Source organism: Corythoichthys intestinalis, chromosome 15 (genome assembly GCF_030265065.1).
Source record: "Corythoichthys intestinalis isolate RoL2023-P3 chromosome 15, ASM3026506v1, whole genome shotgun sequence".
In the NCBI taxonomy this organism is placed as follows: Eukaryota; Metazoa; Chordata; class Actinopteri; order Syngnathiformes; family Syngnathidae; genus Corythoichthys; species Corythoichthys intestinalis.
The window spans coordinates 33,103,481-33,125,654 of NC_080409.1; the positions used below are offsets into that span (position 1 = coordinate 33,103,481).

The 22,174-nt window shown below is 39.4% G+C and overlaps 1 protein-coding gene across 3 annotated transcripts in view; it reads left to right on the forward strand.

Annotated features, from left to right (window-relative positions):
• sav1 (salvador family WW domain containing protein 1) overlaps positions 1-22,174 on the forward strand; it is a 115,133-nt gene that overhangs the window by 2,239 nt on the left and 90,720 nt on the right. The window lies entirely within an intron of this gene.

The window sequence follows — 22,174 nt, forward strand, 5'->3', positions numbered from 1 at the left end:
ATCGAAATGGTGATATATCGTGATGCTTTGTATCCCAAAAGGTTATCGATATGCTCCTGCCAAGAATCGAAATATCGTTTTGAAAAGGTGTCAATGTCTAAAAAAAAAATAGATAAAAAGGAACCAACAAGTTGCTACCAAAATCTTCCACCATAATAGTGTCTCAATTAACTCTAAGGATGCATTGACAGTGCTTCACGCCCAATCCATTTAGACTGGGAACGTTCGTTCATTCGAGACCAGAGCGTTCAGTCATTCTGTCCGATTTTCAGGGCATTTACAGGTCACTTGCTGTTCATTTTAGGGCATTTAAAGGTCATTTCCTGTTGAGTTTGAGTCACTGCCTACTCATTTGGGTGTTTCCCAGGTCACTTCCTGTTCTGTAACTCAAAATAAACAGGAAGTGACCCATAAAATACACCAAAATCAACAGGTAGTAACTGAAAATGAACAGGTAAATGACCTTAAATTAGGGGTGTGCCATCTTACGATTCGATCACGATTCGATTCAATTCAGGGTGCTACGATTCGATTACTGAACGATGATCACGGCATTGACGATGATCGCTGTTATCGCGATTATCACGATTATCAATTAGAGGTGGGAATCTTTGGGCACCAAACGATTCGATTACGATTCAGAGACTCCGATTCGATTATAAATCGATTATTGATGCCCCCCTACCCCCATTTTTTTAATATATGTATTTTGTGTATTTGTTCCAAAATTGTTCAAAAATCCTCTCAGGCTCAATAAACCAAACTACTATTTTAGTATCAAGTTACCGTTTAAAAACAGTAAATAAAATACTCAAGTCCCCATTCTGTATCAGCAGCTTTAAACTACATTCAATTAATTTAATGTTGTGAATCAACCGTTAAAGTTGTTAAAATTGCGCCCCTTATTCCATGATTTCCCTCATGTCTACTTTCGACATGTGAAAGTTTTAAAACTGTTTCATCATTTAAAGATAGATTCAAATCAAGATTTTGCCGATTTAAGGGTATTTTAGATAAAATACAACAGAGCCTTCTAGAGAAGTCAACTGCTGTTTACCAGCGCGGGAAAGTCATTTCACATCCAGTCTAGATATATGTGATATCTACCATAGCCGTATGTTGCCGTATGTTTGTAGCAACTAGTAACTGGGCGCTGTTTGTAGCGGCTGACGGCCGCTGTCAGGTATTATTGTTTTTTTTTACCTAGCGGCATGAGCTGCACATGATATTTACTCTCGGTCCGTTCCTCGTTGCATCCCGAAGACCGCGCTGACTGCGTTTTATTTCCGCTTTACCTGGTATAATTCAATAATCGGAATTTGGATGTTTGTGAATCGTTCTCGAATCTTCCACGGCCGAATCGCGAATAATCTAAGAATCGGAAATTTTGCACGCCTCTATTATCAATGCATTGTACATTCCTAATTAATACAGTAGCCAAACAAATTATGTCCATTATTTATTTTAAATATCCTAATGATTCAACAGGAATGGTGGAAACATGCCTATACAACAAAAAGCTGCCCTTAAGCTGCTTTTTATGTAGTTTTTTTTTACAAGAAAGTGCAAAAACTTTAACCATTTTAAATGGAGTACTTATTTCTCTCAACAATACAATAAAATGTACACAGGCGGAATGAATTCAACATTTTCTGAAAACAAAGTGTCTTTAGAAATAAGATTTCTGTACTATTTCACATGTTTGTAGGGTTACGGCTGTACTTAATCATGGTTTTTCACGTTGTGCAGATGAAATACACATTAGCGAATTAGCTAATTAGCTTAGCGCTCGGCGATAACTATTAACATCTCAAAAACGACAACAATAAAGGCTAAACAGTTCAGGAGGGTTCGTGTACTCATCTCTTATAGATGCACACGGGTCTTAGCAACATACTCAGGACATTTTTTAATTGAAATGCCTTTAAACTACTGCTGCATATCTGAAAGACAAGGAGCAACGAACTATCGCTCTTCGCCTCTTGCTCTAAAACATAACTTGCGCAGGGTCGCGCTTCTTTCCCTGCCTGTCTCATACACAAATTTATTTTCCAGTCTTTTAAAAAGGAGTAAATCTGTCTCTCAATAACCAGCAGGATCCATCATACTGTGCGGCCGCCGGGGCCCGGGCGACAGACGTGTCTTAAGTGTCGGTCTGCTATGAACGGCTGCCATAAAGTTATGAGGGGAAAATAATCGTTTATGAATCGTAATCGAATCGTCACGTGTCGAATCGCGATGCAGGTAATAATCGTTTTTTTTGTAACTCGTCTACCTTAAATGGCCCAAAATTACCTCATTGCCTGGCATTGGCTGCCACTCATGGCCATAGACGTTCAATCCGTTTGAAGTGTGGGGGATGGCAGTGAATGAATGAACGTTCATTCGCTGCCACCCTCCCAATTCAAATTGATTGGACGTCTACTAGTGATAAACTCATTCCAATTGACAGCAGAAGCTTGTTTTTCTGTTTATTAGTTGTTTGTAGAATATCCTAGAATGATTTCCTGACCAATGTATCGATAATCGTTGTATCGCCATATCGTCAGATCATCGTTATCGTGACTTTGTATCTTAAATCGTATCGTGAGGTACTCCTAATTTCTAAAACCTTTTAAAATTAGTCGTCAAACCACTTGGCTAGCTGTAACTGTGCTTTCACACTGAACCTAACTACAGTATGTGCACGTCCGTTGTCCTGTCTGATTACAGGCTCTATTTGTGTGCCTGGTGCAAATCCGACATGACGCTTTGCTGGAGTGTGCAACGAGACGCTTAGGAGTGCCAAATTTAAATACAATGGTGCATCGACATACAATTCTTTCGACATCCGCCGTAAAATTTGACTTGTCACTTGACTCGAGATATGACGACATGCTCGAAATATAGTGGTAGCCTGTACTTATGAAATTAATTGGTTCTGGAAGTAGTTTCTTAAGTTGAAAATTTTGTAAGTAGAGACGTGTTTTCCAAGTAAATGCCCTAATCCGCTCCAAACCACCCAAAATTTAGACGTACTGTAAATATTTTACAATGCATAAAATCAATCAAAATATGTAACACGTTACAATTAGATTATTGCTCAATAAACATTTAAACAATAAACAGTTTTGCATGATGTAAAAAAACCAAGAATAAAAGGTAGTACACATATATAAAGCTGCCAAAACATGAGGAGCGAATGACGAGGATGCTGGGATACACACATACAATAACAGTAGAGGTCCCTCATAACCAATTGGATACCAGGAATGCTAGTCAATAGACAATGGCAGAGCAGCTACAGTGCTGGCCAAAAGTATTGGCACCCATGCAATTCTGTCAGATAATGCTCAATTTCTCCCAGAAAATGATTGCAATTACAAATGCTTTGGTAGTAATATGTTCATTTATTTTGCTTGCAATGAAAAAACACAAAGGAGAATGAAAAAAAAATAGATCATTATCATTTTACACATAACTCCAAGAATGGGACGGGCAAAAGTATTGGTACCCCCAGCCTAATAGTTGGTAGTAGAGCTGAAACGAATACTCGAGCAACTCGAGTTTAAAAACTAATCCGAGTAATTTTATTCACCTTGAGTAATCGTTTATTTTGACAGCTCTAAGCATCACGTTTTGCTCGGACTACTTTTAATGCGGGACAACGCGCTGATGTCACGTGCGTAGAGGAAGAAGCAAAAAAAAAAAAACTTACTGCAGCCGACAACCGCTACAAACGACGCCGACGTTGCTAAATACTAGCCCGCACATGCTACGTTAGTTGCAGGTAGCGTCTGATGAGTCTCATAGAGATCACATGTATGTTGAACTAGATGCACAATGACAGACTAGGCCGCGTCTGGGCAGCGTTAGCAAACAGCCGCCATCTTAAAGCAGTAGAGCGCTAAGCGCTAATAAAGAGGGCTAAGCGCTAATATATAAGATTAACGTTACTGTCACTGCTAGCTCACCTTACGTTAGCTTGCGGAGGGCTAGGTTTCAATTAGAGCTGAAACGAATACTCGAGCAACTCGAGTTACTTGAGTTTAAAAACTGATCCGAGTAATTTTATTCACCTCGAGTAATCGTTTATTTTGACAGCTCTAAGCATCACGTTTTGCTCGGACTACTTTTAATGTGGGACAACGCGCTAATGTCACATGCGTAGAGGAAGAAGCAAAAAAAAAAACTTACTGCAGCCGACAACCACTACAAACGACGCCGACGTTGCTAAATACTAGCCCGCACATGCTACATTAGTTGCGGGTAGCGTTTGATGAGTCTCATAGAGATCACATGTATGTTGAACTAGATGCAAAATGACAGACTAGGCCGCGTCTGGGCAGCGTTAGCAAACAGCCGCCATCTTAAAGCAGTAGAGCGCTAAGCGCTAATAAAGAGCGCTAAGCGCTAATATATAAGATAACGTTACTGTCACTAATAGCTCACCTTACGTTAGCCCTGCGGAGGGCTAGGTTTCAATTAATTAAGACCACTTTCGATGCGTGGCTAACATGTCTTACATACAGGCTTTAACATAACATAGTGTTGTGGAGTGATGAGGGTGTCAAATAAAAACTCAATAATGCTAACTATCAATTTTAGCTCAGTAGTCATTGCTGGATAAAACACCAAGTAGCACTAGTCCCTAATGTGCTCCAATACAGCCTGTATCATACATTTATTTTGAACAGTGCAAAAACTCAAAATCCTATCAGGACTTACAGTTTAGACTAACTTAAAACTTAACAAGAACTTAAAAATGGCTTGACACAAATGAAATTCAATTGAAAAACGTGGGAAAAAATCCAAACTTTTAAGTGATGTGTGTTATCAAGCGTAAAGGCATTTTTAGGTGTGTATATATATATATATATATATGTATAAATATATATATACCTTTAAAAAATAAGATCTAAAGGTTTTTTGAGTGAAAGCAGTGAATGTCTTTTTTTAATTTATTTTTTTTAATTCTAGTTACATTTGAGATGCAATTATTGGCTGTTTTCAACAATATACATCAAAAATAAAGACATTGATTGACTTGAAAATGATAAAATGTCTTGTTTTCTAATGTATATCTATAATTGCTCTTCACCTAAAAATATATTTGGTTTATCCGATTACTCGATTAATCGATAGAATTTTCAGTCGATTACTCGATTACTAAAATATTCGATAGCTGCAGCCCTAGTTGGTAGCACAACCTTTAGACAAAATAACTGCGAACAACTGCTTCGGGTATCCATCAACGAGTTTCTTACAATGCTCTGCTGGAATTTTTGACCATTCGTCTTTGGCCAACTGCTCCAGGTAACTGAGATTTGAAGGGTGCCTCTCCGCAGGTGTTCTATGGGATTCAGGTCTGGACGCATTGCTTGCCGCTTTAGACATCTCCAGTGCTTTCTCTCAAACCGTTTTCTTGTGCTTTTTGAAGTGTGTTTTGGGTCATTGTCCTGCTGGAAGACTCATGACCTCTGAGGGAGACCCAGTTTATTCACACTAGGCCCTACATTATGCTGCAAAATTTGTATATGGTCTTCAGACTTTATAATGCCATGCACATTGTCAAGCAGTCCAGTACTAGAGGTAAGAAAGCAACCCCAAGACATCAGGGAACCTCTGCCATGTTTGACTGTGGGGACAGTGTTCTTTTTCTTTTAAGGCCTTGTTTTTTTTTTTTCCTGTAAACTATGCTGATGCCTTTTACCAACAATCTCTACTTTTGTTTCATCTGACCAGAGAACACTTTTTGCTTTCTCAGGTAAGTTTTGGCAAACTCCAGCCTGGCTTTTTTATGTCTCTGGGTCAGAAGTGGGGTCTTGCTTGTTATCCTACCATAGAGTCCCTTTTCATCAAGACACCCAAGAATAGTACGGGTTGACACTATTGTATCCTCGGACTGCAGGACAGCTTGACCTTAAAAAACAGTCCTGCTGAATGAAATGAATTACGGCAGTTTGGTGTGACATTGTTTTGGCCGAATGTGTGTTTTGAAACAATGATCTGTGTTTTTAATTTATTTGACTATGTCGGATCTGTGCGTAGATCGTTTTTTTATTGGCATGCTATAATGGTGCCATTGACTCGCGCTAGCTTAGCCACTCCGGAGCCCTGACTTTAACAAATAACTTGCAAACGAAACGGAATTTGTTGAAATCAACTCCACCAACTAACTAAACCCCTGCTAACTCAAAGATTAAGCCTAATGTCAAAAATCCTGAACTTCTGCTTTAATCTTCGAGTTTGCGGGCATTTAATTAGTCGGTAAAGTTGATTTTAACAAATTCTGTGCAGTTTGTCAATTATTTGTCAGTTTCAGGGCTCTGGAGTGGCTAAGCCAGCACGAGTCAATGGTGTCTGCTTAGCAGACCAATAAAAAAAACAATATATGCACGCATGAGAATCACCGATGAACCATACAATCAATAGTGCTGCTTATGTTTTCAGGATATAGTTATTAAAACGTACCACTGCATGTCAATAATTGGAGTATAAACAGCAACATTTGTAATCCAGCAGTTCTAAAGGGAACAGGCTGTCTAGGCAAGCAGGGCGTAGTGATATCAGACCAATTTTATTATGTGGGAATGGGAACGGGACTCCCCAACAGACTAAGCACGAGTGGCCGAAGCACTCCTCTCTATTGTGGTCACATTATTCATCTAATAAAATAGTACTGCAGAATGAAATGAATTATGGCAGTTTGGTGTGACATTGTTTTGGCCGCATTGGTGTATCGAACAATGCATTTTGAATTTATTTGACTGTGTTAGATCTGTAAATATCTTTTTTAATTAGCATGCTAATATGCTGGGGATCATTGACTCACGCTAGCTTAGCCACTCCAGAGCCCTAAAAACTAACAAATAACTGACAAAATGTACACAATTTGTTAAAATCAACTCCACCGACTAATTAAACCCCCGCTAACTCGAAGATTAAGCCTAATGTAAAAATTCGAACTTCCCCTTTGAATAAATATTGAAACAACCCTAACCCTAATATTGAAATATATAAATAACATTTATTGACACCGTTATATACTTATTTTGACACTCCTGCTTCTTCCTGGTTATTTCCCAAAACAATTTGAAACGTGGAGTCATCAGACCACGGCACACATTTGTGTGATGAGCGCAGGCCGTGAGGAGCTGGCCATTTTTTGGTGGTGTTGAAAGTTTGCATGCTGTTCTAACAAACAATACATTTTACTGGACTTTTGAGAACATGTAGAGTTGGCTCCCTCCAAAGTGCTGGAAAAGGCTGACGCTGCTCTGATGATGAGTATAGTGATGAGTCGGTTGAGGAGGAGGCGGAGTACATTTCTGTGGCGTGCATTTGCATTCCTCTTCCTCATTCACCAGCTTGCAGTGACCTCTACTTACTGTCACTGCCTCTTAACTCTATCAGGTCCACATCAGAAGCCATACAGTCCCCAGAACGCTCTTTTCTGGAGCCGAAATTGCATTGCTGCATAGCATTCAGCTTGAGATCATTCACACACGGTGAATACTAGTGTTGCAATATTATTTTTTGGGCTCCCGATACCAATTCCGCTACTCGGCTGTGTGGTTTCGTCCGGTGCTGTACTGCACCAATGCCACGTTTTTCAAAGCATACATTTGTTTTTTTTTCCTTTTAGTACTTAACTACAGCATATATATAGCTCAGCTCATGTGCTGATCACTTATGGAAGCAGAGGACACAAGTTGGTTAGCCTACTTTCTCCACTTTTCCCTTCTTCTAACAAAGCTAACAGCTTTACAGACACACATGTTAATGTCAGTGTTCATAAAACTTAAAATTCAGGCTGGTATTGCCATTTAACATGTATTATAATATTGATAAAGGTATTGATTTTCTTATGGATGATTATGAATTAAAATACATAAATAGAGAAAAGAAAACTGGTGGTGGAGTTGCCCTATATATACATAAATCAATTAAATGTATGGTATTAACAGATATGTCAAGAACACTGGATGGGTGCATGGAATGTTTGACAATAGAGATCTACAATGAAAAAAAGAAAAATATAATTGTCAGCTGTATCTATCGATCACCAGGTTCATGTATTGAATCCTTCACTGAATGGATGGGCCAATTGTTTTCCACTATTAAGCAAAAAACATTATTCATCTGTGGAGATTTTAATATTGATTTATTAAATCCAAGCAAACTGGCAGCAATAGACGATTTTTTGGATACAATGTATAGTATGTCTCTTTACCCAACAATAACTAAACCAAGTAGGATTACATCACACAGTGCTACAATTATCGACAATATCTTTACTAACAACTTGGGAAATCAGATAGTCAGTGGCTTGCTCATATGTGATATTACAGATCATTTACCGGTTTTTACCTTATTTGATTGTGATATCTGGAAAAGTAAGGATAGTGAAGTGGTATATCAACGGAAAAGAAGCGAAGAAAATATTAACGCATTCAATAACAGTTTGATGGTCCAGGATTGGACTACTGTATTTAGGGAATCAAATGTGGACAGTGCATATGATAAGTTCCTAGAGAAATTTACTTCTCTTTATAATACGCACTGTCCTGTTGAAGGAAGCAGTACAAAGAAAAGGGAATTCAAATGCCCTTGGTTGACAAAAGGAATAATCAACGCCTGCAAAAAGAAAAATTATTTATACAAGTTGTTTATCAAGTTAAAAACCAAAGAAGCTGAACTGAAATATAAGATTTATAAGAACAAATTAACAGCTATAATAAGAACTAGTAAAAAGCTATACTACAACAAACAATTATATGAAAATAAAAATAATATAAAAGGCACATGGAACATATTGAACAAATTAATCAAACAAGGATCTACCAAGGCAACATATCCTGACCACTTTATTGAAAAGAATGGTATAAATTATGATATGAAAAAAGTTGTTAACAGCTTTAATAGTTTCTTTGTAAAAATCGGTTCAGAATTGGCTGCAGGTATTCCGGACCAGGACCCCGACCACTATTATAAAAGAATTAAACGGAATCAGAATTCAATCTTTCTCTATGCCACCAGTGAGCAGGAGGTGATAAATACTGCATTGAAGTGCAAGAGCAAGCTGTCCACCGACTGTCACGATATTGACATGTTTATTGTTAAAAAAGTTATACATAGTATAGCAACGCCCCTCACTTATATTTGTAATTTATCATTTCAATCGGGTCAATTTCCAAACAAAATGAAAATTGCTAAAGTAATTCCAATACACAAAAATGACAGTAAACACAGTTACACAAATTATAGACCGATATCACTATTACCACAATTTTCTAAAATCTTGGAAAAACTATTTACCTGCCGATTTAATAATTTTCTTGATAAACATAACATAATTAACCAGGGCCAGTATGGATTTAGAACAAAAACAACCACCTCAATGGCAATTACAGATGCAGTAGAAGAAATCACAAATGCATTGGATGAAAAAAAACATGCAGTTGGAATTTTTATTGATCTAAAGAAAGCTTTTGACACAATTGATCACACAATTTTACTCAAGAAACTACATCTGTATGGTATCAGGGGGGTTGCTGGGGAGTGGTTGAGAAGTTATTTAACAGGAAGGGTACAATATGTGAAAATGGGGAAATGGTCATCAGAACATCTCAGTATCTCTCATGGGGTCCCTCAGGGGTCTGTTTTGGGACCAAAATTATTTAATATTTATATCAACGATATATATACTGTATCTCAGTTATTGAAATTTATACTTTTTGCAGATGACACAAACATATTCTATAGTAGTGAAAACCAAAATGAATTGGTAACTACCGTTAATGAGGAATTAAGTAAATTAAAGAGGTGGATGGATATAAATAAATTATCACTTAACTTAAATAAGACAAAGGTAATGATATTTAGTAACCTAAAATATAACGCAGAACTACAAATAAAGATTGATGGGGTCCCAATCGGGAATGTAAATGAATTCAAATTTCTAGGAGTTATTGTAGATAGTAAATTATCATGGAAACCCCACATCAGACATATCAAAACCAAGATCTCCAAAAGCCTGTCACTAATAAACAAAGTGAAATCATACCTTGATGACAGTGCACTCCGCACTTTGTACTGTTCTCTAGTGCTCCCATATTTCACATATTGCATTGAAGTGTGGGGAAACACTTACAAATCTACCATCAATTCATTAGTCACATTGCAGAAACGTGCGGTACGAATCATACATAAGGTTGGATTTCTCGATCACACCCACCGTTTATTTGCTCTCTCAAAACTATTAAAAATCAAAGATCTTGTAAACTATCATACAGCTATAATGCTATTTAAAGCAAAAAATGAATTACTGCCCCAAAATTTACAAAACCTATTTAAGGTTCGTGAGAATATCCATAGTCTGCGAGGCTCTGGAGATTTTATGTTGCCAAGATTTCGAACCACTTGCAAACGTTTTCGTGTGTCTGTATGTGGAGTGAAACTCTGGAACAATTTAGACAATCATTTCAAGCAGTGTCAGAATATGCAAAAATTTAAATCGCTGTATAAAAATATGGTCTGGTCACAATATAATGACATTTGCTGACAATGTGTGTTGCTGTTTATGTCAGTTGGTGTAAATATTGTAATTTTTGGGAATGAGCCAACATTAGTTGGTTGTCTGTTGGTTTAGTTGTTTTTGTCTGTTTTTCCTTTTTTCTTCTTTTCATTGTGTAGACATGAGTATCCCACAAGTAAGGATGCTGGACAATGAGATCAGGGGTGGGACAAAATAAGTTTTTTTCTTCTTCCCACTCCCTTTCGAGTACAATTATTTTTGTTGAATTATATTGTATGTTTTTTGTTTCTTTTGTGTGTGCATGCTCGAAATAAAAAAGTTTCATCATAAAAAAAAAAAAAAAAAAAAAAAAAAAAAAAAAAAAACATGTACGTTTATCCAACATTTAAAGTACAGGCCCGCGTATCAAAAATATGATTGCTAAATGAGCACATTCAATAACACTTACCACAATAAAAACTCCTAGGCTGGGAAAAAAACACTTTATTTTTCTTCTTCTTCTTCAGCATTGTTCGTAATTGGTGGTTATCTTGGGAAGGGCGGTGGTTGGAAACTAAATCTTGGAAGAGTATATGTTGCAGATCATCGGCACATTATTTCTTAGTACAAGACAATACCGATGCCTGCATTTAAATACAGTATCAGGGCCTCTTCTGATACTAGTATTGCTATCAGTACAACACGAGTGAACACGTCTGCTGTCAGGCTGCTACCATTAATCAGCTAATCGAGAATTAAACCTGCATCGACAAGTTTCCTGAGCGAAACATGGGGCGGCGCCATCTTTGACATTTTCTGCTACGGACTTCCGGTTTGGACAGAACACCATGAATTGCGGTTCAATTCAATTCAATTTTATTTGTATAGCCCTAAATCACAACAAGGTTGTCTCAAAGGGCTTTGCAGAGGCAATATGATACACAGTCAGAAACAGCAAATGAAGTAAACAAAGATGAATAAATAAAGTTCAAGTCCTGGGCATCCCCCATCCTTAGACCCTCCATGTCGGCAAGGAAAAACTCCCAAAACTCCAAGATCTTTGGGAGAAAATGAGAAACCTTGGGGAGTACCACAGTCAGGAGAGATCCACTCCCAGGACGGATAGACAGGATGCACCAGGACCGCTAATGGGAATTAGCAGACGGGGTTACAGTCTGTAAAGATGCAGTAGAGTAAAGGAACAAGAAGAGGTCCATCTAGCCAGATGAGACGGGGGTGGCAATGAGGACGTCCATCCAGCCAGGGGTCCTGATAGTCAGGAGGCTGCAGCTGAAGATTAGCCCTTCCCCAGAGGGGAGGGGGGAAAGGGGACACCGGGTTACTAGTGATGAAGAGACTAGTTAACTAGATATTAACATTGGAAAATAGAAATAAAGTAGGACAAGTGGTAGGTAGAGTGAGAAAAAGGAGATAGAACTCAGTGGCTGTACTTCTCCCAGCATGACAGCTTCTAGTGCAGCTTAGACTGAACTGTGAGTCTAATCCGACTTCAACTAGCCTGACCAAAAGCTTTGTCGAATAGGAGCGTTTTTAATCTAATCTTAAATGTGCAGACTGTCTCAGCTTCTTTAATATTAGCTGGAAGCTGATTCCATAAAACGGGCTTGGTGGCTAAAGGCTCTAGCTCCGACAGTACTTTTAGAAACCGTGGGAACTACCAGTAGACCTGCATTCTGAGAGCAGCGTGTTCTGTTGGGGCGATATGGAACCAGAGCATCGGTGAGATAAGATGGCCCCAACCCATTAATGGTCTTAAATGTAAGAAGGATGATTTTAAATTTAATTCTAAACTGGACTGGAAGCCAGTGAAGGGCCTGGAGCACGGGGTGATTTGCTCTCTTGTATTAGTTCCTGTTAAAAGTCTTGCTGCTGTGTTTTGGACTAGCTGAAGACCTTTTAGAGAACTTTTAGGACAAGCTGCAAGTAGGGAGTTACAGTAATCGAATCTAGATGTAACGAACGCGTGAATTAATTTTTCGGCATCGTTTTTAGATAAAATATTTCTAATTTTGGCTATGTTGCGCAGGTGAAAAAAGGCCGTTCTGCAGGTTTGTTTAATATGAGCTTTAAACAATAAGTCTGGGTCTAATTGAACTCCTAGGTTTTTAACTGTGGTGCTTACATTGTCCAGAGTGACTCTGGGCAGTTAAAGAGTCTCTCACACTTTTCGGGCCTATTATAAGGACTTCTGTCTTTTCAGGGTTAAGTAGAAGATAGTTAGTGCTCATCCAGGTATTTATATATATAGGTGATTAGTTTATCCATTTGCCTGATCTGCTCAGGTTTAATTGATAAATACAGTTGTGTGTCGTCAGCGTAACAATGAAAGTTAATGCTATGTTTTCTGATGATATTACCTAGAGGAAGCATATACAGCGTAAACAAGATGGGCCCGAGGACCAATCCTTGCGGCGCACCATAACTAACTCTAGAGTGCGGTGATGATTGCTGGTTTGCATTGACAAACTGGTACTTATTAGATAAATATGATTTAAACCAGCAGAGGGCTGCTCCTCTAACGCCTGTCACATTCTAGTCTCTGCATTAAGATATTATGGTCGATTGTGTCAAAGGCTGCACTCAGGTCCAACAGAACCAGGATCGAGACTAATCCAACGGCAGCGGCTAGTAACAAGTCGTTAGTTACTTTGTCTAATGCAGTTTCAGTGCTATGATGAGCTCGAAAGCCAGTCTGGAAATGTTCAAATAAGTTATTGTCCTGTAGGTGCTGACAGAGTTGTTTAATTACCACTCTTTCAAAGACTTTGGAGAGAAAGGGTAGATTAGAGAAAGGTATATAATTGGCCAAGATGTCAGGATCAAGAGTAGGTTTTTTCAAAAGCGGTTTAATAACTGCATATTTAAAGGACTGAGGCACATGGCCAGTAACTAATAAGGTATTTATTATATTTAGGATAATATCAATAGTTAGAGGCAGGGTCTCTTTAAAATGTTTGTTTGGGATCGGGTCTAGGAGGCACGTTTATGGCTTGGAGGAGAATATGAATGCAATTACATCGGTTTGGTCTACTGTGGTAAAGTTATTTAATATTTTAGAGGGGTTTATAGGAGAGTCTGCACTTTATCAGACCTAATAGTTGGAAGAAATTCATTTATTTCATTTCTAATGGTTGAGATTTTATTGTTGAAAATTTTTAGGAAGTCATCACAGCTAAGGGTGGTTGGGATATAAGGTTCTATTGAGCTGTGACTGTTTGTCAACCTTGCTACTGTGCTGAACAGAAACCTAGGATTATTCTTGTCTTCATCTATTAAGGATGAGTAATATCTGGTTTTAATCGTACACAAGGCCTGTTTATAGGTCACTAAACTGTGTTTCCAGGCAGAGAGAGTGTGCTCTGTGTTGGAACGGTGCCAAAGTCTTTCTAATTTATGTGCCGATTGTTTAAGAGAACGTGTTTCAGCGTTATACCAGGGAGAAGCTCATCTTGGCTTGACAAACTTTAATTTGGGGGGAGCGACTACATCGAAAGCAGTTCATAGAGTAAACATGACACTATCAACAAACTCTTCATTAACAGCAAGGCCAGACATTATTTCTTCATAATCAGATGACATGGAGGCAAATATTGGCTGAATTATCTGTTTATACTCTGAAAAAGAGCGATCACATAATGTCCTTTTCATCTGAGTTTTAGTCACCAGTGAAGGATTATCTTGAAGTACAAACTGAAAGGTAACTAGAAAATGATCAGACAGTACAGGGTTGTGGGGATGGACACTAAGATCACTAATCTCCGTACCGTAGGTTAAAATCAGGTCCAGGGTGTGCTTGTGACTATGAGTTGGTTTATTTACATTTTGAATGAAGCCAGTCCCATCTCGTAGGTCATTAAAAGCCTTACCAAGGGAGTCACCGTCATCATCAACATGTATATTAAATTCCCCTACAATTATAATTCTATCCTAGCTTGGCAAAATACTGGATAAAAAGTCAGAGAAATCTATCAAAAACTGTGAGTAGGGACCAGGGGGACGGTAAACCACTATGAAAAGAACTGGTTTTTGGTTCTTCCAGTTGGCATCTATAATTGATAGTACTAGACTTTCAAAGGAGTTATAAATGTAACTAGGCCTGCAAGCAGGACTGAACGGGCCCTCGCAATCTAGCGCAACTCGGACGTCATGCAACTCGGACTGTGTGCAGGTCAGGGTGGTGGCAGATCCTCCTCTCTAATCATCTCATTAGAACCTAACATGCTCGAAAGTCGCCTATTTACATTCCCACACCCAAGAGATAAAAACTTCTATTGGAGAGAGTACTACAAAAAAGGAGCCACTACTGAGCTGTGCAGCCAAGCCCTTATTCAAAACCAAAATTAATCTTCTAACTGGGCCAATTCGACCAAGTGTGCCAAATATTGTGGCTCTATAAGCTGCCTGAGTCTCTGAAAAAAAATATTTCCTTTAAATGGCGAACAAAGGGTCGTCACGGCAACAGACAGAGACACGTGGACATTGGCCGTAAATAAGTATTTTAATAGGTCTTGAAACTACAATGACCAACCTGAAAAGAGCTGGACATGTATTGGAAAAACGAGTGACTTTCTATTGCCACTAGTTGGCGCTGTAGGGTTGATGCAAATGACCCCTACAAGGCCCTTCAGGGTATGACTCTCAACAAGCACGGGAAGTTTGGCGCAGATATGTTGTATATCTGCCAAGTTATGACTGTTCAAAGTTTTTGGAGAGAAAAATTTTTAACAGTCATTTTCACTTTCCTGTTTGGACCCTTCCGCTTCAACGAAACTTCAATATTTTTCATCAGGCACCTGAAGACAGGTCTTAAGGCTTCCCTTATGCAGGTTTGAGGTAGATTGATTTTTTCCTTTTAGAGGAGGAGTGTGTCCCGTAAAAAAGGGCATTTCCTGTTCCCACTAGGAGGCGCCAGGCACAAATGGTAAATGTTCAATCCAGTCCTGCTCAGGCTGGTATACCTCACACACATGCCAGATTTAAAATAGATTGAACGTTGTATGAGGGAGTTATCAGTCATTTTCCGAATTTGGTGTTTTGGCGAAAAAATGGCCGACTTTGGCACACCGCCCAGGTCAGGCCCGTGAATGAAAACACACCATTTTGATAACTTAAGATTTCATATGCCTCATGAACAGTCTCGCCAATTTTGAGAATGATCAAACTAATTCCCTAGGTGCCAAGGTGTAAAATGTGCACACTGTAAATCGATAAAAAGTTCACATTCAATCCAAAATACCCGATTTCCTGTTGGGTTTGGAATACGCATGCAAGAGACTTTTTTGAGCAGTTTTGTACAAGGTATCGACTCTCCGAATTTCATCCCTCTACGTTGAAAAAACCTAAATGGAGAGGCCTTTTTGAAAATTTCAAGGGGGCGCCACTGAGCCATTTTGTTACATGTTTTCGTAACGTTGCAAGATTATTGAACGTTATGCAAAGCCGCATGTATGTGCAAATTTTGGTGAGTTTTTATGCATATTCAAGCCTCAAAATGTAAACTCTTACTGTGAACCCATGAAAATTTCACATTCGATCCAAAATACCCGATTTCCTGTTGGATTTGGAATATGGGTGCAAGAGACTTTTTGGAGCAGTTTTGCATAAGGTATCTACTCCCCAAATTTCCTCGCTCTATGTTGAAAAAACCCAATAGGAAAGGCCTTTTTTAAAACTACTTTCTGTCGCCACTAGTTGGCACTGTAGAGTTGATGCAAATGACCCCTACAAGAACCTTCAGGGTATGACTCTCAACAAACACGGAAAGTTTGGCGCAGATATGTTGCATATCTGCCGAGTTATGACTGTTCAAAGTTTTTGGCGAGACAAATTGTTGACGGTCATTTTCACTTCCAGTTTGGACCGCTCCGCTTCAACGAAACCTCAATATTTTTCATCAGGCACCTGAACACATGTCTTGAGGCTCCCCTGAAACAGGTTTGAGGTCAATAGATTTTTTTCCCTTGGAGGAGGAGCCTGTCTCGTAAAGAAGGCCATTTCCTGTTTCCACTAGGGGCGCCAGGCCTAATGGGTAATATTTCAATGCAGTCATGTTCAGGCTGGGATATCTCATAAACATGCTAAAAATGAAAAAGATTGAACGTTGGATCACAGAGTTTTTAATCATTTTCTGAATTTGGTATTTTGCCTAAAAATGGCCGACTTTGGGACCACGCCCAGGCCAGACCCTTGAATGAAAACACACCATTTTGAAAACTTAAGATCTCATAGGTCTCCTGAATAGTCTGACCAATTTTGAAGACGATCCAACTTTATCCTTCAGCGACAAGGTCTCAAATGTAAATCGATAAAATTTCGCATTTGACCCAAAATTTCCGGCTTCCTGTTGGGTTTGGAATATGGGTGCAAGAGACTTTTTGGAGCAGTTTTGTACAATGTATCGACTCACTAAATTTCATTGTTCTACGTTGAAAAAACCTAATTGGAGAGGCCTTTTTGAAAATTTCAAGGGGGCGCCACTGAGCCATTTTGTTAAATTTTTTTGTAGATTATCAAAATTTACGCAAAGTTGAATGTATGTGCAAATTTTGGTGAGTTTTCGTGCATGTTCAAGCCTCCAAACGTAAACTCCAACTGTGAACCGAAAAAATTTCACATTCGATCCAAAATACCCGATTTCCTGTCGAATTTGGAATATGGGTGCAAGAGGCTTTTTTGAACAGTTAGGCATAAGGTATCTACTCCCCAAATTTCATCGCTCTACGTTGAAAACCTGAGAGGAGAGGCCTTTTTGAAAATTTTAAGGGTCAAGGGGGCGCCACTGAGCCATTTTTTGAAATTTTTTCAAAACGACGCAAGATTATCGAAATTTACGCGAATCTGCACGTGTGTGCAAATTTTGGTGACTTTTCGTGCATGTTCAGGCCTCCAAATTGGCCATTTTCATTTGCCCTGAAAAAAGAAGAATAATAATAATAACTAGGCCTGCAAGCAGGACTGAACGGGCCCTCGCGATCTAGCGCAACTCGGACGTCACGCAACTCGGACTGTGTGCAGGTCAGGGCGGTGGCAGATCCTCCTCTCTAATCATCTCATTAGAACCTAACATGCTCGAAAGTCGCCTATTTACATTCCCACACCCAAGAGACAAAAACCCCTATTGGAGAGAGTACTACAAAAAAGGAGCCACTACTGAGCTGTGCAGCCAAGCCCTAATTCAAAACTAAAATTAATCTTCTAACTGCGCCAATTCGACCAAGTGTGCCAACTATTGTGGCTCTATAAGCTGCCTGAGTCTCTGAAAAAAAATATTTCCTTTAAATGGCGAACAAAGGGTCGTCACGGCAACAGACAGAGACACGTGGACATGGGCCGTAAATAAGTATTTTAATAGGTCTTGAAACTACAATGACCAACCTGAAAAGAACTGGACATGTATTGGAAAAACGAGTGACTTTCTATTGCCACTAGTTGGCGCTGTAGGGTTGATGCAAATGACCCCTACAACGCCCTTCAGGGTATGACTCTCAACAAGCACGGGAAGTTTGGCGCAGATATGTTGTATATCTGCCGAGTTATGACTGTTCAAAGTTTTTGGAGAGAAAAATTGTTGACAGTCATTTTCACTTTCCTGTTTGGACCCCTCCGCTTCAACGAAACTTCAATATTTTTCATCAGGCACCTGAAGACAGGTCTTAAGGCTTCCCTTTTGCAGGTTTGAGGTAGATTGATTTTTTCCCTTTAGAGGAGGAGTGTGTCCCGTAAAAAAGGGCATTTCCTGTTCCCACTAGGAGGCGCCAGGCACAAATGGTAAATTTTCAATCCAGTCCTGCTCAGGCTAGTATACCTCACACACATGCCAGATTTAAAATAGATTGAACGTTGTATGAGGGAGTTATCAGTCATTTTCCGAATTCGGTGTTTTGACGAAAAAATGGCCGACTTTGGCACCCCGCCCAAGTCAGGCCCGTGAACGAAAACACACCATTTTGATAACTTAAGATTTCATATGCCTCATGAACAGTCTCGCCAATTTTGAGGATGATCAAACTAATTCCCCAGGTGCCAAGGTCTTAAATGTGCACACTGTAAATCGATAAAAATTGCACATTCAATCCAAAATACCCGATTTCCTGTTGGGTTTTGAATACGCATGCAAGAGACTTTTTGGAGCAGTTTTGTACAAGGTATCGACCCTCTGAATTTCATCCCTCTACGTTGAAAAAACCTAAATGGAGAGGCCTTTTTGAAAAATTCAAGGGGGCGCCACTGAGCCATTTTGTTACATTTTTTCGTAACATTGCAAGATTATCAAACGTTATTCAAAGCCGCATGTATGTGCAAATTTTGGTGAGTTTTTGTGCATATCCAAGCCTCCAAATGTAAACTCTTACTGTGAACCCATGAAAATTTCACATTCGATCCAAAATACCCGATTTCCTGTTGGATTTGGAATACGGGTGCAAGAGACCTTTTGGAGCAGTTTTGCATAAGGTATCTACTCCCCAAATTTCCCAGCTCTATGTTGAAAAAACCCAATAGGAAAGGCCTTTTTTAAAACTTCTTTTTGTCGCCACTAGTTGGCACTGTAGAGTTGATGCAAATGACCCCTACAAGAACCTTCAGGGTAGGATTCTCAACAAACACGGGAAGTTTAGCGCAGATATGTTGTATATCTGCCGAGTTATGACTGTTCAAAGCTTTTGGCGAGACAAATTGTTGACGGTCATTTTCACTTCCAGTTTGGACCTCTCCGCTTCAACGAAACCTCAATATTTTTCATTAGGAACCTGAACACATGTCTTGGGGCTCCCCTGAAATAGGTTTGAGGTCAATAGATTTTTTTCCCTTAGAGGAGGAGCCTGTCTCGTAAAGAAGGCCATTTCCTGTTTCCACTAGGGGGCGCCAGGCCTAATGGTAATATTTCAATGCAGTCGTGTTCAGGCTGGGATATCTCATATACTTGCTAGAAATGAAAAAGATTGAACTTTGTATCACGGAGTTTTTAATCATTTTCTGAATTTGGTGTTTTGCCCAAAAATGGCCAACTTTGGGACCACGCCCAAGCCAGACCCTTGGATGAAAACTCACCATTTTGAAAACTTAAGATCTCATATGTGTCCTGAACAGTCTGACCAATTTTGAAGATGATCCAACTATTCCCCTCGGCGAAAAGGTCTCAAATGTAAATCGATAAAATTTTACATTTGATCCAAAATTTCCGACTTCCTGTTGGATTTGGAATATAGGTGCAAGAGACTTTTTGGAGTAGTTTTACACAATGTATCGCCTCACCAAATTTCATTGTTCTACGTTGAAAAAACCTAATAGGAGAGGCCTTTTTGAAAATTTCAAGGGGGCGCCACTGAGCCATTTTGTTAAATTTTTTTGTAGATTATCAAAATTTACGCAAAGTTGAATGTATGTGCAAATTTTGGTGAGTTTTCGTGCATGTTCAAGCCTCCAAACGTAAACTCCAACTGTGAACCGAAAAAATTTCACATTCGATCCAAAATACCCGATTTCCTGTTGGATTTGGAATATGGGTGCAAGAGGCTTTTTTGAACAGTTAGGCATAAGGTATTTACTCCCCAAATTTCATTGCTCTACGTTGAAAACCTGAGAGGAGAGGCCTTTTTGAAAATTTTAAGGGTCAAGGGGGCGCCACTGAGCCATTTTTTGAAATTTTTTCAAAACGACGCAAGATTATCGAAATTTACGTGAAGCCGCACGTATGTGCAAATTTTGGTGACTTTTCGTGCATGTTCAGGCCTCCAAATTGGCCATTTTCATTTGCCCTGAAAAAAGAAGAATAATAATAATAACTAGGCCTGCAAGCAGGACTGAACGGGCCCTCGCAATCTAGCGCAACTCGGACGTCACGCAACTCGGACTGTGTGCAGGTCAGGCTGGTGGCAGATCCTCCTCTCTAATTATCTCATTAGAACCTAACATGCTCGAAAGTCGCCTATTTACATTCCCACACCCAAGAGATAAAAACCCCTATTGGAGAGAGTACTACAAAAAAGGAGCCACTACTGAGCTGTGCAGCCAAGCCCTTATTCAAAACCCAAAATTAATCTTCTAACTCGGCCAATTCGACCAAGTGTGCCAAATACTGTGGCTCTATAAGCTGCCTGAGTCTCTGAAAAAAAATATTTCCTTTAAATGGCGAACAAAGGGTCGTCACGGCAACAGACAGAGACACGTGGACATGGGCCGTAAATAAGTATTTTAATAGGTCTTGAAACTACAATGACCAACCTGAAAAGAACTGAACATGTATTGGAAAAACGAGTGACTTTCTATTGCCACTAGTTGGCGCTGTAGGTTTGATGCAAATGACCCCTACAAGGCCCTTCAGGGTATGACTCTCAACAAGCACGGGAAGTTTGCCGCAGATATGTTGTATATCTGCCGAGTTATGACTGTTCAAAATTTTTGGAGAGAAAAATTATTGACAGTCATTTTCACTTTCCTGTTTGGACCCCTCCGCTTCAACGAAACTTCAACATTTTTCATCAGGCACCTGAAGACAGGTCTTAAGGCTTCCCTTATGCAGGTTTGTGGTCGATTAATTTTTTCCCTTGGAGGAGGAGTGTGTCACCGTAAAAAAGGGCATTTCCTGTTCCCACTAGGAGGCGCCAGGCACAAATGGTAAATTTTCAATCCAGTCGTGCTCAGGCTGGTATACCTCACACACATGGCAGATTTAAAATAGATTGAACGTTGTATGAGGGAGTTATCAGTCATTTTCCGAATTCGGTGTTTTGGCGAAAAAATGGCCGACTTTGGCACCCCGCCCAGGTCAGGCCCGTGAATGAAAACACACCATTTTGATAACTTAAGATTTCATATGCCTCATGAACAGTCTCGCCAATTTTGAGAATGATCAAACTAATTCCCTAGGTGCCAAGGTGTAAAATGTGCACACTGTAAATCGATAAAAAATTCACATTCAATCCAAAATACCCGATTTCCTGTTGGGTTTGGAATACGCATGCAAGAGACTTTTTGGAGCAGTTTTGTACAAGGTATTGACTCTCCGAATTTCATCCATCTACGTTGAAAAAACCTAAATGGAGAGGCCTTTTTGAAAATTTCAAGGGGGCGCCACTGAGCCATTTTGTTACATTTTTTCGTAACGTTGCAAGATTATTGAACGTTATGCAAAGCCGCATGTATGTCGAAATTTTTGTGAGTTTTCGTGCATGTTCAAGCCTCCAAATGTAAACTCCTACTGTGAACCGATAAAAATTTCACATTTGATCCAAAATACCCGATTTCCTGTTGGATTTGGAAAATGGGTGCAAGAGACTTTTTGGAGCAGTTTTGCACAAGGTATCAACTCCCCAAATTTCCTCACTCTATGTTGGAAAAACCCAATAGGAAAGGCCTTTTTTAAAACTTCTTTCTGTCGCCACTAGTTGGCACTGTAGAGTTGATGCAAATGACCCCTACACGAACCTTCAGGGTATGACTCTCAACAAACACGGGAAGTTTGGCGCAGATATGTTGTATATCTGCCGAGTTATGACTGTTCAAAGTTTTTGGCGAGACAAATTGTTGACGGTCATTTTCACTTCCAGTTTGTACCTCTCCGCTTCTACAAAACCTCAATATTTTTCATTAGGCACCTGAACACATGTCTTGAGGCTCCCCTGAAACAGGTTTGAGGTCAATAGATTTTTTTCCCTT